Below are 12,940 nucleotides of genomic sequence, written 5' to 3'. Positions count from 1 at the left end.
ACCAAGTCTGATTTATAGCAGGAAAAAAATGTAAAATAAAATCACGTGGTACCTGACAATTTCTCTGTTAAACTGTTTGAACTAGAAATGCTGAGGCACCAATCTCCAGGATATCATCACCTAGAGCCCTCAAACTACTCTCCCCTTCCTCACTGCCCTTTTCCCACACATACATGCCCGGTTCCCACCCAGTAAATCCGTGCCTGATTATACTACTCCTGGTTGTTATTATTTGTATTGCAGCAGGACCTACTAATTTCTGATGAAGGCTTCTGTGTTGGGCACAGTACCGATGAGTAACGCAATCATTGCACCTGCCACAGTGACACACCAGATTATGCACAGCTATAGAGATGGATAAAAAGATGGAGCAAGGAGAGAAGCTGCAAGTGTAGTCACAGTTACGCCATATACAGCCTTTAGAGCAAAGATGGATGTCTGGATCCGTGCCAAACAGGAGGTGCGACAAAGGCACACAAATACTGAGAGTTACGGCAAAACATTACCTGTTGAGACTCCTGTGCTCATCTGGTTGCTGAATCTGCCTTTCTTTCAAGTCAAACTTTCTAGGAACTGCTGAGCAGTTGGGTTTTACTGCGTGAAGGCAACAGTTTGGTTTCTGGTCGTTTCTTTTTTTAAATAAGCAGGCTAGTTCCAGTCAAATTAGCAGGCATGTCACTTAGAATGCTCCTCCTGACCGGGGCCTCAGCATCACTTCCACAAATTCCTATGACAATTCACTCTTGTAATTACTGCAGCCTCTCATCTAACCATTTTTGTGCTTAGCAGAACCAAGGGTAATTCCTGGCATTTCAGATATCTCATAGGCAAAGCAGGTGGGTGCCTAAAGCAACAGGCTCCTATGTGTAGCAAAACAGTTTTGGTCCCCATCCCTTTTCCCTCTGCCAGAACCTGGGGAAGTGGCGCTGCTTGCTGCTGATGATGATGATGAGGAGCCAAGGGTTAGGGTCTGTGGGGCAGCAGCTACTGCTGGTGGTGGGAGACAGAGGGGCACCCACCCAGGAGTAGATCTCTCTTCCCCGGCTCTCTCCTTCCCTCTGCTTGTTGTCCTGCCTCTGTGACAGCCACAGCTACAGCTCCATCCTCTACACCTTCACCTTCAGTGCAGCAAACGCCTGGGCTGGGGATGTTCCTGCACTGCTGAAAAGCTCGCCGTTTGTTTTCTGTGGTTGCTACTACGTGCAAGGTTTTTATTTTGAATGAATAGCAAATACGTCTCAGACTTCTTTTTTTTATATCATTCTTGTTGAATACTTTCTTTATAATATCCTGTACACTTCACCACAAAAAGCCCTGCGTGCTAGCAAACAGACTCACTCTCTGCAGAGGTGTAAGGCTATTGAAGCAACTTAACAGTTTGTGTTATCTGAATGGACTCAGAAAGTTGGAGACACAATAGTAAATCGTACAGCTCAGCTACAGGAAGTAAAAGACAATGGCACTGAATCTCCAGTGTATCTCTCTCTCTTTTTTCTTTTTTTAATCTTCTATTTTTTCCCTGCTCTATTCTTGTTCAAGCAAAGCACAAACAAACAGGCTACAAAAGCATTATATAAATTAAGAGAGAATAAAAAAGGACAGCTGATCATAAACAGCCCTTGCACCAACCAGCGGCCTGCACTGTAACATGCAGGATAACGTAGCTCCATCATCATAAAGATATCACCTGCGCCTCGGGGCAAAATGGGCTATTTTAAGAATAAAGAACAATCACTGCATGAATAAAAAAGTGACTTGGCATTAGTCAGGAAATTGCAGTTACATTTTAAATTCAGTAACGTCCGTGCTCTGATCTGAGACACTCAAAATGTCACCTTATGCTTCATGCATATTTCAATCCTTTTAACTTGAAGGACCAGATCCTCAGCTGCTACGAGCTTCCCTTGCGCAGCCGTGCGGGGCAGAGCTCACACCACCCATGGGAAGAAGCACTCATCCGAAGCCGCCTCCGGCAGCCAGCTGGCAGCCAACCCTGGCACTTCTCCATCAGTGCCACCATTCCCCCACTGGTGGAGAACGCAAGCTGGGGCACGGGACAAGCTTCCCGAGTTGAATTAGAGTGATCTTGTCTGGCAAGCGGCTTGCAAGGAAGCAGGGCTGGGGACCACTCTGACTTGTTCTGCCTGGGTCTAGTCTGGCCTTCAGTAACCTTCAGATGCCAGGCAGGAGGACAGTGAATGCTCCTCATGACTTCCCATTCCCACATTTTGTGCGAGTGCTGTTTTGACTTACCTTGTGGCAATGAAGCATGAACTACAAGGGCCGGATCCTCAAAAGCCTTGTACTTTGCATAGATATCTATGTCAGAGAAACACGAGTGCTGAGAAGATATAAAAAGCTCTCCAATCAGCGAGGGAGCCTTTTATATCACGGTGCAGAGATGCAAATGATTTGCAAGGCAGTGGGAAATCAGACTTCAATAACATACTATAGATATGAAGGATATAAAGTTGGGGACACAGAGCAGATGCTTTTGGCAGAATCCCTGCGATGATTACCTGCCCTCTTCCTATTTTTTCTTAGTGTGCTTTTTGCTTTCCAGGAATCTGATATCAGTCAACTACATAAGAAAGAGGAATAACCTGTGACACAAAACTGACAAGGATTTTCATTGAGCAACTCTTGTTTGTAAGACCCCATCTTATTAGAATCATATTATTTAAATGCCACGTGGGAAAAAAAAAATCAACACTGGTTACTTGATTTCATTACATGCAGTCTTGACTTTATGCATCAGAAAAATAGGAGCACATAGGCTCCTGTACCTATATCATGACTGCATCTCGCATGCACATACATGTAGAATCACAGGATGGTTGGGTTGGAAGGGACCTTTAAAGATCATCTAGTCCAACCCCACTGCCATGGGCAGGGACATCTTTCACTACATCAGGTTGCTCAAAGCCCCATCCAACCTGGCCTTGAACACTTTCACTGATGCCCGTCCACAACTTCTTTGGGCAACCGGTTCCAGTGTCTCATCACCCTCATCATAAAAAAATTCTTCCTTATTTCTAACCTAAATCTACCCTCTTTCAGTTTAAAACCATAAAATATATTCCTTTTACACATGGAATTACCTGGCTTGAAAGCCTATACGTTTAAATCTAGCCTCTCTTGGCGCTCTATGCTCTGTATGTACATTTTCTACACTGAATGAAAGTATAATTGTATACTAAATAAAATAATATTGACATTACGCATTTCCACATTGCTTTCATTTTCTGAAGGTTCTAAAAGCTTTCTGAAATGAAAGTGCATACATGAGACCAACCAGACTGAAGCAGAACACAGCTTACCAGCAAAACTGTGCTGGCACACCAGTGCATGCAAGGTACCTGTGACGCCTGGACCCCTGAGGACACAGGGTATCGATGCTTCACAGCAAGGCAGGCAGACTCTTAAGTAGTGAAACTCTACCTCCTAACTAGGTGTCCAGCCAGGCAAAAGACTGGTAGCTCCGGGTGGGTATATACTCACACTGGCCAGTCGGCTAGAGAGCAAGGAGGTACTGGTGATTTACTGCCCAGGAATCCATCCTAATAAACACTGCCCACCTGGCTTGAGCTACACCAGACAGCACGTGCTGTGGCACGGCAAGCCTGTGCACGGTCAGCAATTAGGAAAAGCGGAGCAAGGACTTGGTGGGAAGAAGTCCAACGGGAAGGAGTGGTGTGCCTGCCACCAGTAGCTTGGAGAAGTTCATGCTCACCCCCCACTCATTTGAGTGGGGCTCTCTGTGGATCACTCTTCCTACCACAAAAGACAGTCTCCCCTGGGGGATGACCCTCCATAGCATTTTGCCGAGGCGGTGCTGATAAAATAGGGCAATGTACAACTCACTAAATGAAAACTACAGGAAGATTTAAGGCAGACAGAATTTAATTATCTGCTTTGAAATCTGGCCAAGAGAGGAGCAATACACAAGATCTTCTCCTTCCTTTTAAAGAATTCTTTATTGATTTTATACTGATGAATAAACAATCAGGATAAGGCAGGCTATGCATTTTCTGTTCAATTAATTTTTAGCAGAAATTCCTATTTTTGGCTTAAGATTTTTTGCAGCATAGACTGACAAGTTTGCCAAAATTAGGGAGAAGAAGAGAAAGGGATTGTTTTCTATTTTTCCTGAAACAAAATAAGCAAGTATTCAATTCTGGAGTGAGTGAGCGCCTTGTGTGTTTGCTGATTTTTTTTTTTTTTTTATTTAATTAACTTTTGTTTTCTTTTCCACCAGAAGCTGATTTTACCACTCATCTCCATGGTGCTGTCTCCAGCAGCAGTCTCCCTAGCAGGCTAGGGCAATGTATTTGTAAAAAGTAACGAGAAGCCAAATTTCAAACCGGAGCCTGCAGCGGCTAATTAGGTGTTTAAATATGGACTCAGCTGCTATCCAGGTTTGAAAACTGGATCCACGTTTAGCACCTCCCTTGGCAGCCAGTACTCTGGTTTCTTTTCTGTCTGGCTTTAGTCGGTCTGGGTTCAGTAGAGGCCTCCCATTTATGCCCAGTGAGGCCATGTTCAGCGATGAGCAAGTAAGTCAGCTCAGGGTACCCACTGAGTAATAGGGGAAACAAAATTGCTGCTCGGCACAGACCACTTCCTCCACACCTCCTGTGCACAGGTTCTCACGCTGCTCTCGGCTTTTTCTCTTTCACTAATGGCCGTTTTTGCATTATGCACACACGTGGAGCAAGCAGGTACACCCCGGCTGAAATAAGGGAGCAGTGACAGCACCTTTTCCCTTCCCCACCACGTCTTGCTTCATCAAAAAGCTGGGGGGGAACCTGTGACCGCCCTGACGGACACACCGCTACATTTAACCTGGCCGGTGCCAGCAGGGAAGTTTTCCTGACGTGGACCTCTTTCACACCACACTTGCCTTGTGCATGTCACCCTCCCCTCACCCATCACCACGCTCCCCAATTTCCAGTGTGTTAATTTGCCTGGAGGGCAGAGCGCGCCAAGATCAAACTGCAGAACAACCCGATTGCTACGTGCTCCGTTAAAAAACAAGTGATGCAAAACGTGGGTGACATGCTGGGGTTTCTAATGAAAGGCCATGCAAAATTTCAATATATGCCTTAGGATGAATCAGCGAATTAAGCAAAAGACAGACTTGCTGTATTAAAATGACTAAAGTTTCCTAATGATGTATGTATTAATCTTGCAATACTTCATCACCATTGCTTAGTCAAGAATATAAAAGACTATTATTAAACACTTGTGAAGCTTTCACAGACTAAATTTTCTTTCCCCAGGGAACGCAGCACAAGGTTTTTCAAGACTTAGATAGATTTTGCAGTTTATTTTGAAACAGCTACAGAAACATATTGCAGAATATAGGTATGTTCTTTCTGGTTATCATAGGCAGTTTCTTTCTCTCTTTCTTTGATAAGCCAAAGCCCGAGTCCTAAATGCTGCTTATTAGATTTAAAAAGACTTCCTGACAGTACTACATATATTTATCCCATGAACACATTTGCTGGGTCTCATCAGTTGTGATTTTCCATCAACACACAAAAAAAAAAAAAAAAGGAAAATACAGGGATGGAGAAAACACAGAGTTGGAGGAATTAGAATACATGTATTAGCACCGAAAATTGCCAATTGAAAGAAACAAGCATATCTATGCATTAGTAAAAAAAAAACAAACAAAAAAAAAACAAACAACAAAATCTAAATTGTTAATGCATCTACTTATCCAAATTTTGTTACAGTTTTGTACAGTAGCTGTCCTGTTACCAGCTACTGCTATAGGCTACCGCATGGTCACACATTTCATACGTGTGCCTGGATACTTTGGGTTTTCACTGAATAACTACACTTCTTCATGTACATTTTTTTCATATACTTGATAAGTAACCTTAAAAAAAGTTATATACATATAACAGTCAAGGTGGCCTTAGCACACCCCCTTGTATTTGAACTTGAACGCACTGGTAGCTGTAATTTGGGTGAATAAGGACTCCCACATGAGGGACTCCTGAAGTGCCCTCATGATCCTGTGATGGACATGTCAGACAGGAAGGCTACAAGACTGATAAATTAGTGACCCTGTTCTATGCAAGCTGAACAGCAAACCCTTCACGTCCCAGCTGGCCGCACCAGGGTTACTTAAGCAGCCAGAGGCCGGCGACACTTTCAGAGCAGCCCACCTTACCCTTTTGTTCCAACACAAGCACAAAGACTGACCATATCTCAGAGCTTCCTCCCTTCCTGCAGTGAGCCCCTTGGTACCATGTGCTGCTCACACACGGCTCTGGTCAAAAACTGGGCTTTCTCTGAAATCTTTCAACAGTGGTGAAATAGCATTTTTCTTCTTAAAATTAGAGGATAAGGATAGAAGCTCAGAGCTGGGAGGTGCTCTCTCTAAAAGGCAAAATGTGGATGGTCTGAGTAGCTGATTTATTTGCAAGTCAGTAACTCCTGCCTTGTGCTTAATTCACAATTCAATAGGAGCCACAAGCTGGAAACTGGATTGTGGTTTTATTTTAAAGTCACATTTCCCAGCTTTCAGCACTTCCCTGTATAAATACATAGCATACAGTGACCAGCCCCTTGTTATAGCTTGTAGGAAATGCAAAGGGAAAAAAATTAACTTACTGTCTTTGGAGGACTACATTTAGTGAAGGAACGTGGAAGGTCTTTATTATAAAAATATTTATGAAAGGCAAAATAAGTAGGGGCTTGTCATCCTGGGTACTACTGTCATCCAGATGGAATCAATGCATCGTTTTTCATTTGGCTGACCCCTCCTCTTAATGGCAGGAGGTGAGATGTCAAGAGCTCTCCGGCTCTACTGATTGCCTTGCTGTGTGCAGCTCCATTGCTGTGTGCTCAGCACACATCTCACTCGTATCAAACATGGACTCCAAGGCTGGTCTTCTCAAAGTCTCACCAGAATCAGTATCTTAAAAAAAAAAGTTTAATTTTTCTGTTCAAGTACAATTGGTGTTAATTTCAAATGTTTTTGATTATTTTAAATATTGAAGGCAAGTTCAAGTTGTAATTACTGTAATTCCATTTTCCCAGGAAATATATATCTTTATAAAGAATGATATAAATTGCCTCTTCTGAAGAATCATTTTTCAACAGTCGGTTCATATGATAGAGTGCTAAATACTTGCTAATATTTGAAGTGGTATTTGAGCATAATGGTATCCTTTCATTCAATTAAAAACCTCCATCAAATAAATGAATGAGTAAATAAATAGAAGCAAGCAAGGTTTTGCATTGCTGCAGCCAAGAAACAGGTCAAGGCTCCACGACCCACATTCTGTGTCCTTATGACCCTTTTGGGTGATGGCGAAACATAATGATCACATATCTTTTCATTTTACCTCTTGGATAATCTGGATCTCAGGTTATTGAAGATTGTCACGCATCTTTTAAGATTATCTCTCAGCTTACAGTAAGAACTCTGAGGCACTCTCCACCCACTTGTGGAAAGCTTCCTAACTCTCCTGCAATAGAGCTTTGAAGTTGAAGGAAGCAATGGGTCTTATAGTTTCTTCGCTTCCACTAGACTGCACATGGGGCCATAAAATGTCCCAGTAGTAACCTGAACAATCCCAAATCTTATTTCTGTTTTGATAAAACCACCTTAAAACTGGTGTAGACTTTTGCAGGCCAGCTGCAGATTCTGGACTTTTCATTCCGAGACTGAAAGGGAACTGTAGGGTCTGGTTACGCATAATAAAGTGCTGCCATTTCAAATCCAGCACAATGCACCAAATGTGGTTAGCAGATTTCCAGTAGACTATATGAAATGTGTTGGTGTATACGTGAAGATAACGTAAAGTTTCATTTTGTGGTGGGCTGAACCCAGTGCACTTCCTTGGAGTTGAGGAGGCACCAAATGTGTTCTGCAAGTGCAAAAGTGTACCACACTGAAGGACTGGTCTATCTTACCAGAAGAAACATGGCTTGAGTGTGCACATGGACTGCAAAATCCCTTTTTCTATGAATACTGTACAGAAAATCCTACGCCATCACTCTCTGTCCTCAGAAGCAACACAAGATTATCCAGTCTGGCACAACAAGATAATTTTGAAAATCAGGTTTTGTTTGTTGAAAAAATCTAATAACTGTTGCTTTTTCAACATTTTTCTTATGTAGTGAGAATAAGAATATCACAGTTTCAAACTGAGAGGTAAAAGCAACTAACTCCCAGGACATGAATTCAGACAAGGAAAAAGCTCATAAAAAGGAGAACTGTTAAAAACAGTCATAAAAAGTCTCCCCCTCTGTTGCAAGACGATTCTAGGTTAAAGAAGAAATACAGTTGAAATGCTAACGGGTACAGGAGAGATTAAAACGTGGAAGTTTTCTGCACCCATGAAATGACTCATAGTCCAGACACGGCAGGAAAGGCTTTTGTTCGTGTGAGACAGTACGTCAACAGTGGTCCGTGGCCACTGCCAGAAAAGATGTGGGATTTAAGTAAGTGTATGACAGGGGATTGTGAAGTGGGGGGGTGTCTTACTGAAGGAACATAAACAAGCCAACTTCAGCAAACAAAAAAACCCGCAAGAAACCAATAACATACAATGGTTCACAGTTGTCCATAGCCAGCATTGCAGAAGTGGTTACTTCGATTACCATACGGGACAGTGACAGCAATCACTTTACTGTTTAGCCTTAGAGTTGGGTTTTGGTTTTGTTTTATAAATTTCCCAATACTGGAACACCTGGAATGCTGTAAACAGAGATCTGTAATGGAAAACCAGGCATTTCCTAAGAAAGGGCATGGCATGGCCTGGGGCCAGAGCACATGAGATGTCTTCCACTTGCAAACACACCTGAAGCAAGTGAAGCCAGGCCGGTTTGGCTTTCCAGGAAATGATGAAAAACCTGATGTCCAAACCCTGAAAAAACAGCACACAGTCACAAAACCGCCCTGCCCCAGCCCTCAGTGGAAAAAAAAAAAGAATCAAAAGATACTGCTGCTTTGGCAGATTGACTGTTTTTTTGGTGGCAATTTAGATACTACCCTCCCCACCACTACCCTCTTTGAGCTGAGAACCAAAAGATTTCATGCAAAACTCCTAATATTTTAATTTTGACATTTCTGCAGTGCCATATCATAGCTAGCATCAGTGTTAAAAGCTCTTGAGCCTCTCAGAAAGCTACTCTGAGCCACACTGCTCCTTGGTCTCTGTCCTCCTTGGGAGGGTGAGATGGTGCTGGGTATAGCCAGCCTCCACCTGCCATGACAAGAAATGCAGGAGAAATGCAGCACCTGACACACAACGAGAACAGAAGAAACGGATCAATGAGGCTGCAGCTCTTTAAGTCGTTCTGGCAGTATTAAAACTCCTGGGGGTTAAAATACTTCACTTTTACAGTGACTTATTTTATTTAGAAAGTATGTTTTTCATAAACCCCACATTGTTTATAGAGAACTTTATTTAATCAAAAGATAACGTCACAGATTTAAGCATTCAAATGCCTGGTCTGCTTTTGAACAAAGTTCTCCTTCACTGAAAGAACAGGTTTAGGATGAGGAGCAGAGAAAAGGTTAGGAGTTATCGTTTGCAATTGCAGAGGCAGAAATCTGCCTTTGCTTCCCTCCACTACAGCTTGTAATCCTTAATGCACAGGGCAAGATCAGGGATGTATGGTTGTGAAGAACCAGGAGCAACAGCAGGGCTGAACCCAGAGGGGATTCGTGGAAGGCAAGCTGATAATTTTGAACGTTTCCCTTACGTTATTGCAGGGATTTACAGGCACGTGTGCCAGCTTTCCCCAGCTACGCTAGGCAGCTCGAAGGACAACTCTGCTGAAAAGGTACTGTGAGGATGGTGGTAGTTAGAGCGATTGAGAGGAATGCTAAAGTCATTTGAATTCAATTTGAATCACCCAGGACCTGAACTCCGAAGCTTTTAAGGTTTGCTCAGCCTCAATGAGTCTTTTTGCTCACAGGGAGATGTTAAACTAACCTTCCCCTCTCGAGGGCGACAAGCTATCGCCACTCCCCATTCTCCGCAACTCCCTTTGGCCTTCTCTGACACACAGAGACAGTACATTAACTTTCAAATTACCATTGAACCCTCTTGCCATTTTGGAAAACAGCACGTCTGTGAGATCCATTGTCCTGTGTGCCACAGAGAGCTGACTTCACCCACCCAACCCACTGCGCCGGGAGAGGCCGAGCAGCAGGAACACCCACAGATCACATGGCAATTTTGAACTCGTTCAGAAACACTGTGTTCTATTAAATCATTAACCATTATTAATAATCCTTCGTTAAGACCATTAATCCCTTTTAGACAAGAAGGAATTTAACATTGTGACACACAAAGGAGCTACATTTGATTTCCACGAATACATTAGAGTCTGGCGTTACCTTTGCGATAGCGGTGTTACACTGTGTTATTGTTCTTCAGAAACCAATGAACCCTAAAAGTATTTTGATTAGACAGAACGAAAACACACTGATAAATGTAAAATTAAAAATTCCCAAAGCTGGCATCCTGACTTAAATTTTAATTCATTATTGGTTGCAAGAACAGCTAGGTATCACCTGTGGCCTGCAACAGGGACAGCACACATGCTGTATATGAACTGAAACTCTGTCTTTTGGATTGACGAATTGGTCTGCTGATATAATAGCCCATTTAGGTATTTAATTAACTTACAAAATGGGAGATCTATGCCTTCACCAATACACTCGATTTCCATACCACCAACTCAATTTTTGCAGTTAATGCTAATTGCTGCAAAAGCAAGGGATCGTTTTGCAAAGCAGCAAATCCTTTTGCGTTTATACAGAAAACATGTTGCAAAGAAAGCCTGAAATTCCCTTCTGTAGGTGCATTAAGCATTTGAATACTTCTCATCTAACTATAGACAGGAAAACTTGGTAACCTGCTGCAGGAAGGAGATGTTTAACTGAATACAGCAGTTGGTATTTGGTCCTGTCGAGGGAACATGATTTATCCTGCAAATAGAGACAGATCTTTAAGGTCCTTTCCAACCCGAACCATTCTATGATTCTATGATTCTGTGCAATAAAAGTCACTGTGGGGAAGCTGTTTAAACAATACAACTCGAACAAAAACTTATATTCCTTGAGTAAAATAAAATCTATAATAACATGTATCTATGTTATTGTCTAGAACAATCTGTTATGATTACAATTTCTGTAGTTTTCACAGCATTTTATTAAGCAGCAGTCCAGTGACACAGGTCTTTATGTATGACTGTGAAAGACTTCTGTACTGACTAAAATGGATTGACAAAGAAGAGGTTAATAGTTAGAATTCCTCCTGCTTCCTCTTACAAATGTTCCCTTATTATTTAAAAATTTGGAAATAAAACAATAGTACTATGCTACTACCACGCTGTACCAGCTTCATGTTTGCTTTTGCTTGAATTGAAGATACAGTAGATCCCATAAATTCTTCCAGTCAGAGAGGATTAACAGACTACAAGTGATAGATCAGTTGTGAAAAGGCACTGAAGCAACCAACTGGGATTTTTTTTTTCTTAAAAAAAAACCTCTGAAAAAAATGTTGACTCATCAAACCATTCTTAAGGGAAAAAGCTGCTTTAAACAAATGTATGTTTAAAAAAAAAAAAGTGATTTGAAACTGAAGGAGATACTTTATTTCAACAGGGTAACTTAGAAATTAAAGGTTTAATCAACATTGTAATTCAATTTACAAATAAATTAGAAATACAATATTCTGAAATGACTGAAATCAATGGGTTTGGTCTGAAAAATGGATTTATATTTTCAAATGTAACTTGACATTTTAACTTTTCATTGCTATTCATGGACAATATTTTCAAAATCCCAGCAATGTTGACGGGACAAAATCCTCAACTTTCTGCTAAAACTTAATACAACTTAATTTACCAACAAATATCACATGCATACAAGAAGTGAAGATGAAAGACACAACCCATCCAAGAACAGGAGGTCTCCAGGGACTTTGCTAGATAGATTTTCCCAGTAGTATGTGACACCTCCTGTTTAAGCCCTTATGAACTGCCTAGCTGAGGAGCTGAACTGGAGCTGCCTTCTCTCCCCAGCATCCTCGCAGTCCTGGGCAGAGCTGTTTACCCCATTTTACACCAGCTAGGAAGCACGTATGGCAGCTGGGATTTTTGCAATTCCTTTCATTCAATTTCTATTATCTCTGACACAATTCACGCACAAGGGCTACAGGGAAAAAATACAGAGATTATCTGGGGACTGTCCCAGCTTGGGGAGTTACAAAAAACATCAGCTCCTTCTGCAGTGGGAGAGCAGAGGAAAGAGAGCAGAAAAAGTGTGACTAACTGTTCCTGAATATACAGGAGATGTGAACCAGAAAAGGAGCTGTGTTACTGTGGCTGGGAGTTCATAGATCTGTGATTCACAGCATTACAGGACCCATTTGGCATGCAAAAAGAGAGGATGATGAAAGGAATAGCTAGTCATGGAAACAAAGCTAGACAGAACGCAGAAAGATGCTACCCCTGGGAAAGGGAACATATACAGGTGTGACCCACAACCTGGGAAAGGGAATAAGGTAGTCTTTCCTTTATGTTCCTAAAATTCCTTTATACTTTCATCGGTAGAGTACTGGAAGGAGTGCCCTCCATCCCAGCCTTGTAAGAGCACCATACACTCCAGTGCACTGTTCAAGCCTAACTCAACCCAAGAGGACGGCACAATGTTCTTCAAGCCTTTGCTAAAACCAGACAGCCATATTCTCTCATGACCATATTTTTTTTTTCTCTCACTTTAGAAAGTATTATTTAAAGCAGGCAAAAGAGTTAAAAAGGACATCCCAGCTATACTGTTAGAGTGCACGGTGTACTGCCCTCAGCATGTAATTGCTGAAATCACCACTGCTGAAACGCTCGCAGATAGCTTTTCTGTTAAACTTTCACCTCCTTGAAAACAGTCATATTCGAAGTAGGG

General features: G+C 42.0%; 1 protein-coding gene across 1 annotated transcript in view; it reads right to left on the bottom strand.

Annotated features, from left to right (window-relative positions):
- Window positions 1-12,940, bottom strand: part of DHRSX (dehydrogenase/reductase X-linked) — a 171,222-nt gene that overhangs the window by 29,634 nt on the left and 128,648 nt on the right.

The sequence above is a fragment of the Numenius arquata genome, chromosome 1 (genome assembly GCF_964106895.1).
Source record: "Numenius arquata chromosome 1, bNumArq3.hap1.1, whole genome shotgun sequence".
In the NCBI taxonomy this organism is placed as follows: Eukaryota; Metazoa; Chordata; class Aves; order Charadriiformes; family Scolopacidae; genus Numenius; species Numenius arquata.
The sequence above is the reverse complement of the archived record's forward strand: the minus strand, read 5'-3'. Positions and strand labels throughout refer to the sequence as shown.